Raw genomic sequence first — 10,748 nt, 5'->3', positions numbered from 1 at the left:
CTGTGCTTAATGAAATGGGAAAATGTGATCACGCGGTTCGGTTTTGTTTTGTGGAAGGCGCTCGCCATTTCCCGGCAAAGTTATCCACAGCCCAGAAATAATTAACCCCACCGTGATTGCATTTCTTACAATTAGGCTTGCCAGGTCCCTTTTTGCTACCGGTGGGAGGTTTTTGGAGCGGAGCCTGAGGAGGGCGGGGTTTGGGGAGGGGAGGGACTTCAATGCCATAGAGTCCAATTGCCAAAATGGCTATTTTCTCCAGGGGAACTGATCTCTATCGGCTGGAGATCAGTTGTAATAGCGAGAGATCGCCAGCTACTACCTGGAGGTTGGCTTTTGTCACCCTAGGCTGAACGAAGTCCCATCCAAGCTTTGGTAACCTTTACAAGCCTCGCTTTCGCCCCCTTAACCTTTAAGAATTCTTTATGCATCAACCGGTTGTAATTAAGGCCCTCAAAAGCCGGCACTGGAGAAACTGTTAAACCACTTTAAAAAAAACACACTAAAAAAAAAGATCAAACACCACAAAGGAAAATCTAATGGAGGAATAATCTTCATCAGGTTTAATTAGCAGCTCAGGCTGTTACCAAGGCACACAATTAAATCTATACGTACGATGCAAAGGCAATGCAATTTGCGCACAGGGCCTTTAATCTGCAGGCGGCTACACAAATCTATCTGGGGGGTGGGAACTATCATTAATTTTAATAATGCCTTGAATGACGACGTGCTGAACAGAACGTTTCAGCATTGAGACAGCAGCTCTCACCGCTTGGGGAGGCATCAAAGAAGAATGTTAAACTTTCTTCTTTTAAATATGAATGGAGGCTTGGCTTTGTTTGGATTGTAAAATGCAGCTGAAGTAAACGCCAGGTAAGAGTATAATACATGCACACAGTGAAGTCCCACTCGGAGGAATAAGCAGGTTCTTTCTGTATCCATCTTTTCAAAGAGTGTCCAGCGGCTGTTTGGGACTCGAGCGAAGCCTGTCTAGAATGTATGTCTTCCCCCCCATCCTGGCTGCTTTGATTATCAGCATCAATCCATACTCTTGTTCTTGGAAGTTTCTGCCTTAAATTACACGACCCTTGAGAGAAGCGGGCAAGCCTCCCCCACCGAGGTGTCCATTAAGAAATAGTAGATGCCTCTGAATCTTTCCTGCCCCAAACAGGAGTAAAGTAAGTAACTACACTTTTTAATTTAATTTTTTTTTACTTGGGGGAAAATTAATACATTTCAGATTTTTCTGCAAACCCGAGGAGCCCCCTCCCCCGGTGTCTATATGGCCCCAATATGCAGATTTAGGTATCCACAGATGAAGGCCACACGTTGCTATTAACATATAGATATTTATATTTTATTATGCAAAATGCCTGTCATGATGAGTGGAATATGGGTGGAAATCTCCAACAGAGATCACTTTCTCAACCAAGGTGGATGTCTGCCAGAGACAGAGGGCTGGAGCATATGACTTCCTTCTGCTATGCTGGATCCTATGAGTCTCTTCTGCGAAGCCGTCCTTCACAATAGAAAGGCTTCCTCCAATAGAGAACAACGATTTCTATTGGAGAAAAGTGTCTGCTCCATCAAAGGACTTTCTTCCAATTCTAGGAATCTCTCTCTCTGTTGGAGGAAGACTTGTTGGAAAGGACTCGTAGAATCCAGCCCAAAGTCTTTTCTGCAGAGGTACCCAAACTTTAGAATACCCATCAGGTGCCTGATCCATTGGCCTTCTGGCATCTGCTTTAAGGATCCTTTTTTATTTATGTACTCCAGCTTTTGGGAGCTTGTTAATTGCAACAGTTTTGTGGCATATCTATTTGGCAGTATTTGGCCCCATCTCTTTTACAGAGAGCAACTGTGGGCTTGACCCATCAGGAGGGTTTCCGGCCGGTAGGGGCCAAAAACGAATCTGGAGAGGGAACACTTCAGCTTGGACAACTGAACAACCAGTATTCAGTTGACTGACCTCAACTACCTTCAAGGGCCGCACCCGCAAAGCCTCGCCCTTACCTGTCGTCGTCTTCTGAACTTCTCAAAGGCCTCCTGCATGCTTTTGACGCTAGTCTCCCCTTCATTCTCGGGTCCTTCGAGAGGCACCGTGAAGGCACAGTAATTCGTCTTTGTCACTGCCTCCATCCTTCTTGCGATCCCTCTGTTAGAGAGAAGTTCCATTTGTCATTCCTCGGAGTTCAATTTGCCCTTCTGCGGAAATGCCACATTTTAATTTTTCCAAACTTTTAGGAGGACACTGGGCTAGACTCAAACATTGATCATGAGAGTTTACAATTGCTAAAGAGGAATGTAAGGGGAAGAAGCCATAGAAAAAATAAATTCCCTTGGTATCTCAATCAAATAGTTAGGGATGCTGGCAAAATTCTCATCTGATTTCCCCCCCTTGGACTTTGCAGTACCAAATTACCCGGTTTTAGCTTCCAAAGTAAAAACAATTGCTAGAAGTTGAATCAATTGGTTGTCCCCAGCCACAGAAGTGTCCGGCTGTCCTGGGGTTACCAACCTTCAGGTACTAGCTGGAGATCTCCTGCTATTACACCTGATCTCCAGCCGATAGAATGGCCACTTTGGCAATTGGACTCTATGGCATTGAAGTCCCTCCCCTCCCCAAACCACGCCCTCCTCAGGCTCCCCCCAAAAAACCTCCCGCTGGTGGCGAAGAGGGACCTGGCAAACCCGAGGCTGTCCTCAACCAGGGCCAGGGCTTCTTCAACCCTTGCCCCGGCCCGGTGGTACTCCCACTCTAATGAGACCAGGGCCCTGTAAGATTTAACACAGTTCTGCAGAACCTGTAAGACTGAATTGTTCCACCAGGCCTATGGTTGAGGGCAGCAACAGTTTCCATCATGTCTGGCCTCTGTCCCCCATCCCTTTCCTTCTTCTTCGATCCATAGGGTTGCCAGGTCCCTCTTCACCACTGGTGGGAGGTTTGGGGGGGGCGGAGCCTGAGGAAGGCAGGGTTTGGGGAGGGGAGGGACTTCCATGCCATAGAAAGTTGCCAACCCTATCAATCCATCAGACCTTTAGGGGGCTCGGATTGCTTCCCTCTGGCTGGCTCTGGTCCTGTGGGCAGACACTGAGTGCCTACTATTTTAGATTTTGAATTAATTTTATTAGGACGGAATTTTTGTGATTTTATTGTTTTATTGTTCTATTGTTTTAATTGTTGTAACCCGCTCTGAGCCCAGCCTTGGCCGGGGATGGATGGCGAGCTAGAAGTCCAAATATAAATAACAATAAAATTAAAAAATAAGGAACTGTCTAGTGATCTGATTTTTTTTTCCTTCAAATTTTATACAGAGTGCAACCACTGAACGGGGCTCCTAAGAGACACCTGCCTCAGTTCAGTAGGTGGGAGAGCCCAAAGTAATAGGGTTGGGAAATACCTGGAGATTTTGTTGGTGGAGCCTGAGGAGGGTGGGGTTTGGAGACGGGAAGGACTTCAGTGCCATAGAGTCCAATTGCCAAGGAGGCCCTTTTCTCCAGGTGAACTGATTTCTATCTGCTGGAGATTAGTTGTAATAGCGGGAGATCTCCAGCCACCACCTGGAAGTTGGCAACCCTACCAAAGGAATAATCACGGCTGTGGGAGAAGATACATATTCTGGTCCCATATCCTTCTTATCATGTGGGAGAAGGCACATATCCTGGTCCCAGAAGCTCACCACTGGGACTTCGAATTAGGGTTGAAGAAATGCTCCCTGGTACATTAATTTTAATATTGGTTTGTATCAGCGTCACTTGGTTTGGGTTCCCTGTTTTCACTGCTGGTGTTGAAAAGAAGTCCTATGAGGAAAGGTTGAAGGAGCTGGGTATGTTTGGCCTGGAGAGGAGAGGACTGAGAGGGGATATGATAACCATCTTCAAGTACTTGAAGGGCTGTCACATAGAGGAGGGTGCCAAGTTGTTTTCTGTTGCCCCAGAAGGTCGGACAAGAACCAACGGGTTGAAATTAAATCAAGAGTTTCTGTCTAGACATTAGGAAGAATTTTCTAACAGTTAGTGGTTCCTCAGTGGAACAGGCTTCCCTGGAGGTTTTTAAGCAGAGGCTAGATGGCCATCTGTCAGCAATGCTGATTCTATGACCTTAGGCAGATCATGAGAGGGAGGGCACCTTGGCAATCTTCTGGGCATGGAGTAGGGGTCACTGGGGGTGTGGGAGGGAGGTAGTTTGGAATTTCCTGCATTGTGCAGGGGCTTGGACTAGATGACCCTGGAGGTCCCTTCCAACTCTATGATTCTATGAGTTGTCTCTCTTGCTTTATTTGAGGGCCCGATAAAGAACGGATGGCCCAGTCTCTCACCATCCAACTTCTCCCACATTCTGGACTGCTGGTTTTGTTATATTGCTGCTTTCCTATCAATCACTGTTCTTGCCAGCATTTAAGTTTGACGAGTGCTAAAAAAATTTATATAGCTGGTTTATGCTAATTTGATTCGATTTTAAGCGGCTGCTGTTTGCAGTTGCAGGTGGTTAGAATGGATTTAGATTAGTATCATAATGTTATGTTTCATTTGTTCTCTTTTAATTCTAGGGTGTATGCCGTACTTCAACCCACGTACAATTTTTAAATAGTAGACAGGCAAGGGTCTAAATCCCCTAAATGGTGAAAAGTCTCTAAGCCCCCTTACTACAAGAGCTTATAGACTGGAAATGTATCACTCCCAGCAGGCCACAAAATGATGTGGATTCTTGAAGACAATTCCATCGATTGGACTCAGGACGCCCTGTGTTTCGTCCCTAGGTCATTCATTTGTAAAAAGACATGATAAGGTTTTTTTTTGGGGGGGGTGAGGAGGGAGACCACCACCTACTGTGATTGCAGTCATTTCGGCCCTTCTGAAATTGCTATGTGACTAGTACAGAAATGGACCACTTTAGTGCTCAGTGTGGGAATAAACAACTGCTGTTTTTCGAAAAGACCAGCAGGAAAGCCCTTAAAGGTGTCTCGGCATTGTTATGCGGATAATTAAAATTTTGCTTCAAAGTGCACGAGACCAATAACCAAGTTTATTAAAATATCCGGGTAAGGCTGTCGTTGGGCGCTCTCCCGAGATCTTACCTGCCGCCGCAAATGTTTTGCCACGTACCCAGATCTGCACAGGTGTGAAAGTAGGGCTACAGTGGGATGTGGAGGGACAGCAGCTCTATCAGTGATAATTAGGGTTGCCAACCTCCAGGTACTAGCTGGAGATCTCCTGCTATTACAACTGATCTCCAGCCGATAGAAAACAGTTCATCTGGAGAAAATGGCCGCTTTGGCCATTGGACTCTATGGCATTGAAGTCCTTCCCCAAACCAAGCCCTCCTCAGGGTCCGCCCCAAAAACCTCCAGGTATTTCCCAACCTGGAGATGGCAACTCTAGTGATTATCAAAGCCCCTTGTCTGAATTATAAACTTCATGCAAAAAACATTTCTAGCCTTGCTACTTAGAGATGGGGGGAACCGTGCAGGTTGGAAGAATACGACCCAATTGCTCAGCAAGACGCCACCTTGTCCCCGCCTCCTGTGGTTCTGGCCAATGGGTGCAAAGGCACTGGGCTAGGGTTGCCAGGTCCCTCTTCACCACTGGTGGGAGGTTTTTGGGGTGGAGCCTGAGGAGGGTGGGGTTTGGGGAGGGGAGGGACTTCAATGCCATAGAGTCCAATTGCCAAAGCGGACATTTTCTCCAGGTGAACTGATCTCTATCGGCTGGAGATCAGATGTAATAGCAGAAGATCTCCAGCTAGTACTTGGAGGTTGGCAACCTGACACTGGGCTGACTGGCAAGAACCTGGCACTTAAATATATAATGGTTTTTCTGTGTGTTTTATACATGCTTTTAAAGGACTTTACTTCAAATTAGGCAACCGGTATTTAAATTGCACTGTCCTGCTCTTATCCCCGCCCCTATGCCTTGATGTAGCTTATTAGGGTTGCCAGCTCCGGGTTGGGAAATCTGTGAAGATTTAGGGGTGAAGCATGAGGAGGGGATGGTATGGGGAGGAGGGGACCTCAGCAGAACATAACTCCATACAGTCCACCCTCCAAAGCAGCCATTTCTCCAGGAGAGTTGATCTCTGTCATCAGGAGATCAGTTGTAATTCCAGGAGATTTCCAGGCCCTCGCCTGGAAGCTAGCAACCCTACTAAGAATCTAGTCTTGGTTTTTCTTTTGCTTAGAAGAAGAGTTGGTTTTCATATGCCGACTTTCTGTACCACTTAAGGAAGAATCAAACCAGCTTACACCTTCCCTTACTCTCCTTACAACAAACACCCTGTGAGGTAGGAGGGACTGAAAGAGTGTGATTAGCCCAAAGTCACCCAGCTGGCTTCACGTGTAGGAGTGGGGAATAGGGTTGCCAGGTCCTTTTTGCCATCGATGGGAGGCTTTTGGGGGAGGAGGGCTGGGTTTGAGGAGGGGAGGGACTTCAATGCCATAGAGTCCAATTGCCAAAGCGGCCATTTTCTCCCGGGGAACTGATCTCTATCAGCTGGAGATCAATTGTAGTAGCAGGAGATCTCCAGCTAGTAGCTGGAGGTTGGCAACCCTAGTGGGGAAACGAATCCAGTTCACCAGATTAGCCTCCGCCGCTCACTTGGAGGAGCGGGGAATCAAACCCGGTTCTCCAGATCAGAGTCCACCGCTTCAAACAACAGCTCTTAACCACTACACCAGGCTTACTTCCCCTGCCTTAACAACGACAACAACAACAAAAGCATCTCTAATCAACATTTTGAAAAATATAGTGGATTCTGGAGCAGTGGTGTCTGCGGAATGCAGCTGTCAAATCGTAAAAGAAGGGGCATCCATTATACTCTACGGAGCTGCCATGCTGTGGGACAAGAGGCATTGTCTCGAAAAGAGAAAAAGAAAAGGGACATCCATTTGAAAGCCCGGCTGGCCTGCCAATCGCGGCTTGGAGGTCACCTCTCCCCGCCTGCCCATGACCGCCTCGAATTCAGCTCGCAAACAAAGAGAATTAAATTGAGGCTGCAAACCGCTGTGTAGGAGAATAACAATGTAAAAAGCTGCCCGCTTTGGCCATGTTTTAATATCTTTTGCCTTCCGGGGAAAAAAGTCACATTCCCCCCGCCCCCCGTTAGAATAAAGCACAGGGGCCTCCCCTAGTCTCAGCTGCCATTGAGTCTCTCCGACGCCTTTTACTCCCCCTCAGTCCCCATGGTGCACAAATCAAAGGTCTCTGTCAAAATCAAAGCTCCCTTTGATTCTTCCAGGATATCAAAGAGTAGTTGTGAGGGTTTTTTTCCACGTCTCGGTGAAGGAGGATCACGTTGGGATGCCTTTTAGCATTCTTTAAAGGGGGGAGGGGAGACATACTTTTGGCACAAAGCCAAACCGTTCCGCAGAATTTTATGTATTAATAGGCCAGCCAGAACAAAGTTGCACGTTACAGGTTCTTCCTGTGGTTATTTGCACATTTGCTTGGAAGGAAATCCCGCTTTGTTCAACAAGGGGGGGGGGGGAATCTTTGTCTCCTTAGAGAATTGCTATGGCATAATATTCATGGTTTAGAGAGACCACTTCGTCGGATGTGTGAAGTGTGTCCTCAATTGGCAGAGGGATATAAATAGGTGGGGGGAACACACTGAACGGCAGAGCAAAAAGGCAATGAAGCACCAGAGGTACCAGCCGTGACACTTCTATGCAAATATATACAAGAGAAATGCAGCGGCCATTCATAATATTAGTGATGGGTGAGAATACAATCCTCCTAGACTTGCTAAATTAATTTCACACTTGTAGCGTGGCAAGAAATCATTATCATGAGGGAGGCCTAATTGGATAGTATCAAGCTTCTTGATGAAATTTAATTCAGATGAACATGGCTACCTATCAGGAATTTGTGACCATTTAGTTCAGTTGAACTTAACTGCCAACACTGGCCTTTTATGCAAAGGTTGTTTTCGTCACCGTAGAAAGCACCGTTGGGTTTTTGTTTTCATTATCATTTATTTTCTGACCTTTAGAAGTTGCCTCGCTCTCCCCTCGCATTTCCCCCTTGTTTTGTGGATGCCATTTTACCGCAAGTTTAATGTCTGCCTCGATCCCAAATCTAAAAGCTGGACCTGTGCATACTTGTCAATTCAGGTTTTTCTCCCAGTGCCCATTCTCGCTTCTCCCTCCCCCTTTTCTTTCTCTCTCATCCAACCTCTCCCCTTGAAGCTGGAATACTATGGGGCTGCTTATTGGGCAGTGTCACAGCGACTGTTGGTCAGTTTCAGACCTCAGCCTGATCAAACAGGGTTTCTTTTGTTTGTAACTATCAAGAGCGCTGAACTAAACACAAATGACCTATGCAACTACTTATCTAGTCAGTTTCGCAGCAAGTATTGGTCAGTTTCAGACCTCCGCCTGATTGAACAGGGTTTTTTTGTTTTTTTTTTTGCGACTGGCCAGAACGCTGAAATAATCACAAACAACCCATGTGGCTGCTTATTTGGTCAGTTTCACAATGAGTGTTGGTCAGTTTCAGACCCCTGCCCAGCTTGATTTGAGAATTCAACTGCAAATACTGTGCATCAAGAGAGCAGCATATCCAGCGGAAACAACCTGTGTATAAAAGGCCATTTTGTGGAACTGAATAGGGACACTGGGTTTATTGTGTACTAGGAAGGTTCTTTTACATAGCAAGAGTGGTGCACGGTGGTCCAATCTCATCAGGTTTTGGAAGCTAAGCAGGGTCGGCCCTGGTTAGACCTTGGATGGGAGAGCAGCAAGAAAGTCCAGTGTTGCTGTACAGAGGCAGGCAATGGTAAACCACCTCAGTGGTCTCTTGCCTTGAAGACCCTACGGATTTTGGAAGCTAGGCAGGGTTGGCTCTGGTTGAGGGGAGACATGATAGAGGTCTATAAAATTGTGCATGGTTTGGAGAGAGTGGACAGGGAGAAGTTTTTCTCCCTCTCCCATTATACTAGAACACGGGGTCATCTGCCAAAGCTGGAGGGTGAGAGATTCAAAACAGATAAAAGGAAGTATTTTTTCACACAACGCATAAATTGTGGAACTCCCTGCCCCAGGATGTGGTGATGGCTGCCAGCTTGGAGGGCTTTAAAAGGGGAGTGGACATATTCATGGAGGAGAGGGGTATTCATGGCTGTTAGTTAGAATGGATATTAGTCATGCTGCATACCTATTCTCTCTAGTATCAGAGGAGCATGCCTATTATTTTGGGTGCGGTGGAACACAGGCAGGATGGTGCTGCTGCACTCGTCTTGTTAGTGGCTTCCTAGAGGCACCTGGTTGGCCACTGTGTGAACAGACTGCTGGATTTGATGGGCCTTGGTCTGATGCAGCATGGCCTTTCTTATGTTCTTATGTTCTTATGGTTAATACTGGGATGGGAGGCCACCAAGGAAGTCCACGGTTGCTATGCAGAACCAGGCAACAGCAAAATCACCTCTGTTGGTCTCTTGCCTTGAATACCCTACAGGGTTGCCAAAATACAGTGGTGACTGAGAGCATTTTCCACCACCACCGCTGTCCATCGGTTTCATCCAGTAAATTGCACATTTACGTATCACAGGAGAGGAGGAGGAAAAATTCACTCTCTGTTACCTCCATATCCTGCCCGACTTGTTAAACCTCTCTTATGTCACCCCAATTTGTCATCTTGGTTCTAAATTAGGAAACCCTGGCCATTTCAAGCCTCTTCTCATATGGAAGATGCTCCAAACGTTTGATCGCTCTTTTGCCGCACTTTCTAGGGTTCTACTGGAAGCCCCGAAGAACTGGATTCTCCTTTACTCTGCCCAAGAAGTCCTGACAGTTCAGGTCACTGGTGACTTCCTGGAAACTAGTAAATACTTTGTGGTTTGCTAGTTTAAACACAAGGGACACGATGCATGGTGATTGAGCATCCGGGGCTGCATCGAAGCATTTTGTGCTTTAAAGTGCTTACAATATTGATTTTCCCCCTCCCTCATACATCATTAGTGCTTAAAATAAATTAGATCTGTGTTCCATGCCCAATGGATACAATCGAAAAAATCCTCCCAGATAAGAAAATAACAGCTTCTTTGATACCCATTACAAAAACTGTTATTTTCTTATCTGGGAGGATTTTGTATTCTGAATAAATGACGCTGTTTATTTTTGTAGAATGGTTCTCACTTATTCAATCAGGTAAGCTAATTGCTTCAAATTACCTAGCCAATCTTGGCTGGGGGTGAGGAAGTTATTAATAGTATTGGATTTGTATACGCAAGAGAGATTTCATCAAACTAAAACAAAAAGCAAATCCTATTAATATAAGAACATAAGAAAAGCCCTGCTGGATCAGACCCAGGCCCATCGAGTCCAGCGGTCTGTTCACACAGTGGCCAACCAGGTGCCTCCAAGAAGCCCACAAACAAGACAACTTCACATATATTAATTCTCTCTGCCAGTTTGAAAAAAACCCAAGTTGATTATTAGCAATAATAATTTGCATACTGATTTATTACTGATTTATTATCAATAATAATTTGCATACTGATTTATAATATAATATTTTGCCTGATGGGTGATAATGTATTAACAATATAATCACTTATTAGATTTTTTCTTTTTGCACCAAATTACATTTTATATTTAAAAGGACCACGGCTCTAAATGGCCCCTCGAAATTTAGGGGCACCCCTTTTCCTCCCCCAAATCACCTTGGCCCTCACCTGATCCCCTCCTCCCTTCTCCACTCGACCACCTCTTCCAGGGGCGTCTCCGTCTCCTAGCAACGCTCCAAACGGCCGC

The sequence above is a fragment of the Euleptes europaea genome, chromosome 19 (genome assembly GCF_029931775.1).
Source record: "Euleptes europaea isolate rEulEur1 chromosome 19, rEulEur1.hap1, whole genome shotgun sequence".
Classification (NCBI taxonomy): Eukaryota; Metazoa; Chordata; class Lepidosauria; order Squamata; family Sphaerodactylidae; genus Euleptes; species Euleptes europaea.
The sequence above is the reverse complement of the archived record's forward strand: the minus strand, read 5'-3'. Positions refer to the sequence as shown.